This window comes from Asparagus officinalis, chromosome 1 (genome assembly GCF_001876935.1).
Source record: "Asparagus officinalis chromosome 1, Aspof.V1, whole genome shotgun sequence".
Lineage (NCBI taxonomy): Eukaryota > Viridiplantae > Streptophyta > Magnoliopsida > Asparagales > Asparagaceae > Asparagus > Asparagus officinalis.
Window position 1 is genome coordinate 95397824 of NC_033794.1, and position 8725 is coordinate 95406548.

General features: G+C 35.5%; 1 long non-coding RNA gene across 1 annotated transcript; it reads left to right on the forward strand.

Annotated features, from left to right (window-relative positions):
* LOC109843341 lies at positions 571-2215 on the forward strand. The gene is made up of 2 exons (XR_002247639.1): positions 571-782; positions 1943-2215. It is a non-coding gene; the product is annotated as an uncharacterized LOC109843341 (long non-coding RNA).

Below are 8725 nucleotides of genomic sequence, written 5' to 3' on the forward strand. Positions count from 1 at the left end.
TACTGTATATATATATATATATATATATATATATATATATGTATGTATATATGTACATATATACATATATATATGTATGTATATATGTACATATATACATATATATATATATATATATATATATATATATACAGTAGATTTCGTTCGCATGAGAAATCTACTGAATCACCTCCGTGTTTGTTAAAGCAGGGGTCTTTTTGAAAAATTGGCGACGACGAAAAATAAAACGGCACTCACGAATCTCGAGCTGGGGATTGTTAAAGCAGGGGGTTTTTTGAATATATAGCGACGACTAAATCTAACATATATATATACATATATGTATATATATATGTACATATATGTACATATATATGTACATATATGTATATATATATGTACATATATACATATATATATATGTATATATATATGTACATATATATATATACAGCACATTTCTCATACGGATTAATTCGTACGCATTGAGGCGATTTTGGGTTTTTTCGCAAAAAATCCCCGCTGATTGAGGCGATCTCGTTACCGCTTTGGGGTATTAAAGGACTGGGTTTTTTTGCAAAATATCACCGATTAAATCTCCTCAATCAGCCCAAAATCTTTCTTTCTCTCTCCCCACGAGATCCCCAATCCCTCCTCAGATCTTCAATCGGACCTCCCCCTCCATCTCCTACGCGACATCCACAACGACGACGATCTCCCAAATCGGACCAATTTCAAACCGTAGCTTCCAGATCCGCCTTCCCCAACTCCCTCGAGCTCGATCTCAAGTTGCCCCAACTCAGGTTTTCCATTTCTCAGCTCAACCAAACTTATTAATTGAATTTTTTTTTTTTACCTATTTCCGACAAATAGTGGTCCAGTCGTGTGAGCAACGCCCCCCACAAATAGTTTCAGGAAATTATTTAAGCCATAATATTCTTTTAAGCCATATAGAATAGAGACACATCGGTGCAATATAGCCTTTACAGGCAAAGCTAATCCATAAGTTATATATATATATATGTATTTTTTTTTACTTTTTCTTTTTTCTTATTCTTTTTATGTTTCTCAGTTTTTGTAAATTTTTTATTTTGAGAAGAGGGTTATTCACTATGCCTACCCTTGACAACCAAGAGCCCATGTGTGCTTAGATGGCCTCAGTTGCTTTAATTAGATGTGATCGAGGTTAGTGGTTTTAGAGCACAATGGAATTCTCTTATGAAAATTCCGATTCATTTACATCTATTTCGGGTTTTTCTTTCAAGAAATTTATATGCAATGTCAGATACAAGTTTTGACAGCACGATGGTTTTTATTTTTTCTGTCAATAGAAAGAAAATATGGCAAAAAAAAAAAATCTTATGAAAATTCCGCCTAATCTTAATCATGGCTAATATGCTGCTTTATAAATGGTTATGATTAGCTGTATATAAACAAATATCACAGAAGACTTAATCCTAGGTTTGATTCTTTAAGACTCTGATAACCATCAAGCCCCAACTCACATTTATATGGTTCTGGGGGGTTTTCATTTTTATGTGATCAGAAAAGAACTAGGTACTAATGTCGAAAATTAAGTCTTTTCCCCCATATTATTTTCTATTTCAGATTGCCTCCATTTTTTAATAGATCAATTACAATTTTTGTGAGAAATGGAAAACTTGGGCACTGAAGCTAATAAAGTAAACTTGGACGACGATGATTTGATATATACTCCTCAAGTATCAGATGAGTTGAGGCCAAAAAAGGGGCAAGAATTTGACACAATAGATGATGTTGTGACATTCTACAATGCTTATGCTAAAGCAGCTGGGTTTAGTGTAAGGTCTTGGACTACTCAGAAAGAGCCGAAAAATACATTGTTACCTTCTGTTTCAGATTTATTACATGAAATATCCATATTTCCTTCTAACTCTACAAATTAGATTACATCTGATGTATACTTGTTGCATGCCCCTTGCAGGTACTGTATTCAAGAAGATCAAGTAGACTAATTATCTACTTGGTTCCCTGTGGCTTTTGCTTTGCTCCTTTTGTTGGGAGTTTAATATGGCCTGAACTATAATGACAGAACTTGAAGGCTGCTGTGGTTGCCCTCTTACTTTTGTTTTGTTTAGGGCGAAATAGATTATGCTTTATGCATATATTTCCCTTTATCGCCCATTATATATGTATCTCTTTCATGTGTACTGATGTATGAATATTCTTTACGCATATATATTCCTTCTTCAGATTTCTTTCTAACAATAGCACCAACATGGTTTCTTTATCGCCCTTATTATGTTTTTTTGTTGAATAAACTGCTCTGGTCAGTGTTATTTCTGTTTGCTGCTAATTGGGTGTTTTCAGCTTCTGGAAATTGGTTCATGGGTACACAGAGAAGTATGTATGGATGTTTACTTTTGATGCCATGAGCTTGCTGGTTGTATGTGTGGAAATTGTTTCATTTTTTTGGGAGAGAGCATGGTTTTTTATTGGACTAGCAATGTTGAAACAGACCAAACTCATCGGTCAGGATACGTTTAAAATTGCTTACATAAACTGGCAGATGAACTGGGTGATGAGCACAATCAGATTTTGGTCAGAATGCTGAGGAAGAGTCATTCCAGTTTACATCCGTCTGTTGTGAAATGTATTTTTTCTACCACCCTATCAGGTTTGCATTTCGATGTTTGCAATGTGCAAATAAGTTTAAGTAAGATTAACGGGGAGACCATAGGAGGCCAGCTTGCTTATGGAAACAGCAAACACCGATAAGAGCGTAGATAGTTAATTTGGTGAGTACCAAGAGGGCTAAGACAATATTATGAAATATTTGTATCGTACCAAGAGGCTAATACAAATACATATCATAAGCTACCATCATAATATAAATACAACACCATCATAATACATATCATAAGCTACCATCATAATACAAATACAACACCATAAATTTGTAGCTGATTAAAAATCAATTTAACATGAGCTAAACAAAAAGTTTATCCAACAAATACAAGCTCAGCCACAAATTACATCACATGTTTTTTGCAATGAAAAAACCAACAAATACCGCAACGATACATACTAGAAATACTAATATTGTAAACAACGAACCTAATACAAAAACATAGATAGAGAAAATAGAAGTTTCACCAAGTTTTTCCTTGTCCACATCCAGATTATGGCTCATTGGATATCTTTGTTCTTGAGCATAAACAGATGTTTGGACAGGCCTCGAGCTGGATGCTGAATCATGAGCGAGTGTGTGCTTCTCTCATTCAATCAAAGCCTCTTCGTATGTTGCATACCCTTTGTAGGAGGCATTTGGGAACTTATCTATCTGAGATTTGCATTCCTCCCAATTATTATAAATACCACATCGTCGACCTCTCTTCACAACATAAAAACTTTTTCGAGCCATGGATAACATGAAAATACCCCAAATTGGAGGGTAAACAAAATTTTTATCCCATAGTTGCTTTCATTTCTATTTACCAACACGATTATTACATAGGAACAACACAAGCAAGAACAACAGCTAGCCCACATTTAACACAAACATACAACTATAATTAGAGTACATGCTTCTATTACAGACTGACTTGAACATAAAAACTCAAGTTTCTCGTATTTGGAAACTCAAGTTAATTGAAATAAGTTATTTTGGAAAATGAAGTTCAATTAATAAGTTTGATTGAGCACAATGGTATACCTTCTTTATCAGTTTATATAACAAATTCAAATAAGTTAGAAATAAGTTTGATTGTGCTCTCACTGAATTCTTTATCTAGACAGGAATTTGTTATATACCTTCTTTATCAGTTTATTCATCTTGGGCCAAAAAATTTGACTACAATTTTTTGCCATTTTGGTTCTTTCTGTTCACAGATAATTCATACATTATATATGCTGAATTGAATAAAAAAATGATACTGCAAGGATGAATGTCCTTCGTTACTCTTTTTTTCTTCCCTGCCTATATCTGTTTAGTTGTTAATATGCTAAAATCGGAATTTTCATAAGAGAAGGCAAAACCTGAATATATTGTAAGACATCGAAAGTAACAAGAAACTTTTGACCTTTTGGTTCATTCTATTAAAGTCCGATCTTTGGCATAAAATTTCCTGAAACTATTTGTGGGGGGCGTTGCTCACACGACTGGACCACTATTTGTCGGAAATAGGTAAAAAAAAAAAATTCAATTAATAAGTTTGGTTGAGCTGAGAAATGGAAAACCTGAGTTGGGGCAACTTGAGATCGAGCTCGAGGGAGTTGGGGAAGGCGGATCTGGAAGCTACGGTTTGAAATTGGTCCGATTTGGGAGATCGTCGTCGTTGTGGATGTCGCGTAGGAGATGGAGGGGGAGGTCCGATTGAAGATCTGAGGAGGGATTGGGGATCTCGTGGGGAGAGAGAAAGAAAGATTTTGGGCTGATTGAGGAGATTTAATCGGTGATATTTTGCAAAAAAACCCAGTCCTTTAATACCCCAAAGCGGTAACGAGATCGCCTCAATCAGCGGGGATTTTTTGCGAAAAAACCCAAAATCGCCTCAATGCGTACGAATTAATCCGTATGAGAAATGTGCTGTATATATATATATGTACATATATATATACATATATATATATGTATATATGTACATATATATATACATATATGTACATATATATGTACATATATGTACATATATATATACATATATGTATATATATATGTTATACATATATATCTAATATCTATAATTATATAGATATGTACTATATATATATATATAATATACTATATCATCTATTATACTACTATACTATATATACTATATATATAACATATATATATATATACTACATACTATAATATATATATATACTATATAGATATGTATCTATATATATATATATACTACTTGTATATATATATTATATATATACTATATATATACCATATATATATCATAGTATATAATGCATATATATAATATATATATATATATTATACATATATATTAGTACTATATATAATATACATATATATATATATATACATATAATATATATACTATATATATAATCATATATATAATATATACTATATATACTATATATTATATATTATATATATAATATATATATATTATATCTATATATATATAATATATCAATAGCTCTAATATAACTATATAACACATATATATAATATATACACATTATATACATATATACCATATATATACATATTATACACATATATATACATATATAACCATATACTATATATATATTACTAATATTTATATATAATATATTATATATAATATATATATATTTATATTATATATATATATATATCAATATTATATATATATATATCTATATTATCTTATATTATATAATATATACATATACATATATATACAGCATATTATATATACTATACCATATATATACATATATATCCATATATATACATATATATATACTATAATATACATATATCACTAGCCATTATATACACATATCATATAATATATATACATTATATATACATATATATATCATATATATACATACATACTATATATTATGTATATATATAATATATATACTATATATATATATATATATATACTATATACTATATATAATCACATATATATACTCTATCATACTATATAGTATATATATATAAGTATATATATATATAGTATAGTATTATATATATATATAGCTATATATAATTAGGTATATATATATATTATACTATATGTATATATATATATGTATACTATGTATATATATATATATACATATATAATATATAACAATATATACATATATATATCACATATCATAGCATTTAATATATATAGATATATATAATATATATGCTATTCATACACTTATATATATATATGTATAATATATATATATCATATATATATATTATTTTACTATATATATAATATATATACTATATATATATATAATATAATATACTATACACACACATATGTTGATACAGTGTACTCTTCACTTCGGGGTAGCTTACGCGAATCTGCCATGGGAGCTTGACGGATCAGGTGATTCTCATTGTCTATCTTGGAATCAGTGTCGAGGAGTCGTGAGCCGAGTTGTTGGACAGCAGCGAAGTCGACCGGATTTCGCAACAGCTGCCGTCGAGAAAAACAGTTTTACAGTTTCATCGGTCTGAAGCCGGCTGAGTGTCACGGCAGGTCTGACCTCGACGTGCACTAGCTCGAGGATTAGGTTGAACTTGAAGTCACGTCCGACCGCCGATGGGTGTGACGGTCGCCGCAGCAAACCCTGTGACCCAGACTGCACTCTGTCGTTGGTTAGCGTCGCCGCGACTGGGCTTCCGGTGGGGGGGTCGACGTCCAAAACGCCTGTTAAGCCTTATTTAAGTCTCCGGTGGTTTGCCGGGTCGACCGCCGCCGGGCTCTTTTATGCGTCGACGGTGACTCGGGTTTTTGGGGGCGCTGGGCCTGGTTTTGCCTGCACTGTTCAGCGATTTTTATTCTTGTATAAATAGAAACACGACTTTCTCTAGAAGAAAAAGATTAAGCATTACTCAGATTGTAATCAGAAAAGAGATCACGGGAGGTTGTTTCTTCTTGATCTAGGACAAGTTGTGAGAGAAGAGAATTGTTAATCAATTGATTCTCATAATCTGAGAAGGTCATTTTCCTGTCGGCACCAAATTATTATACTTGTGTCTTCTGTCGTTTTGCTTCTCACCCACTCTTGATAATTCCGCGCGATCAAAAAAGAGTGCTCAGCTCGGCGCGACGTCGTACCAAGTTGGTATCATAAGCCCCTAGAATGCCTATGGAGGGGGAAACCTGTGTATGCGTCCTTTAGCTCGCTCATCGTCAAGACGCTTGGGCGAGATCCTTATTCTCGATTGGACCAGGAGTCTAGAAATTATAGGAAGGAGAAGATGACTAAAGGCAGCAATAATCTCAGCAAGACTTGATGGCCATGGAAAAGCAGAATCGAGAGCGATCGCCGACGACTCTCACGTCACTCGTGGGTCTCTGCAACGGAGTAGGCAAAAAGGAAGGACTCTTCCTTTGAAGGTAAGAGAAACTCATCGAACCGGAGCGAAGAGACGGAGAAATCTGATTCACGTGGGGAGACTTGAGATTGTCAAGACTCGTTGGACCATCAAGCGGGGTATAGAATAATTATTAGAATGGTGAAGATTGACTTAGGTTGAGATTCCTGTTTATGATGAGAGTATAATGTGGAAGCTTGATGATTGATCGAATGTATGGAGATGTATTTTCATCTCTACAGATATTCGTCGCATGAGAAAGATAGTGTTCGCTGACGTTTGAAGCTTTCGTGGGCACCGTTGACATGGGTGGGAAATCCTATCAACAGGAGAAAAGAAGGCGGTGTTGTGGAACAAGTTCAAGGCACTATTTTCGGAACATTCCCTATCCAGTGGGGTTCCTTGAGAGCGTTTGGTAGAAGTGGTATGGCTTACGCCAAAAGTTTATCAGACCATTCATGGAGTAGACGGCTTTGGCACGGAAGTTCCAGCAACAGGCCGATGGTTCCTAACATATGCAACAGAGGAATATCCCATCTTCATCGAAGTACATGGGGCGGATCTGAATGCTGCATCGCGGAAGAGATTGAAGCCTGTTTCTGCGGTTGAGACGATCGCAAGTATGTGCAACGTGAAGGCCATTACGCATTGAGGGTAGGCTTAAGAGGGCAAATGAGAGCAAAGGGGGGTTCTAAACTAATGCGGGGAAGGCCAAGATGGGCGTGGCTCGCATGCCTAAGGATGTAGAAGAAGAAGGGTGACTAGGGGAAGCCAGGGCATTGACATTCAATCACTGCAAACAAGCAGGGCCACGGCTGATCGTCTCTCGAGGATAGTTATCCTCATCTGAAGCGCCGGAAAGGGCTTGACACAAAGAGGAGGGAAGAAAGGCTTACATGATAGGGGCATAGGTTCGAAGGAGGTTCGCCGGATGACTGACCGCAACAGCAGTCTTAACGCTTATGGGCGGGGAAGTAGGCCACTAAAGGAAGATGCGACCCGAGGAGGCCGCTCTTTGTTTCTGAATTTCAGGTGCAAGACAGTTTGGTGATGCTATTGTAATGATACAGGGAGTCAGAAAAATCTGATATCTGAGGCATTAGTGCATGAAGCTGGCGATTGAAGGACGGGTGAAGCATCCGAAGGCCCTATCGCGTTAGGCGTGGATTTAGAAGGAGGCGGGATTGAGTGTGGTGAATCAATGTTCTTCAGATTTGCACTTCATGAGTCGTAATATTGACGAGAGGTCACATGGCGAGCGTGGTTCCGTTGGACTGTTTGTCCGAGTTATTTTAAGGCAATCCTTACTTGTGAGATAGATACGCAGTATATGATTCGGCGGTCCAAAAGTATACTCTCAGCCGCGCATAATGGCGAGGGGCAATACATGTTTTGCGTTCAGGCATCTCATCCACAAGAGACTGAGGTGCTTGGTGAGCGATGACTCAGGCTTAAGAGGTTGGTGAATGCGGGTAGGAAGTTCGTTTCGGTGTTCATTGCTTAATAAGAGCAGCGCTGAGTAGCGATAATGCTTGTCCACGCTTACGAGCAACTTCAGGAGGCGATATTGACAGGCTTAAGGCCACGTATAACGAACTTGGTCTTTCCGGAGATCAAACTGGAGCCTCACGCACCGACGTCCCGAGGGCTGTAGAGCATGAGATTATGGTTCGACCGGGCAGAGTTCCTTGG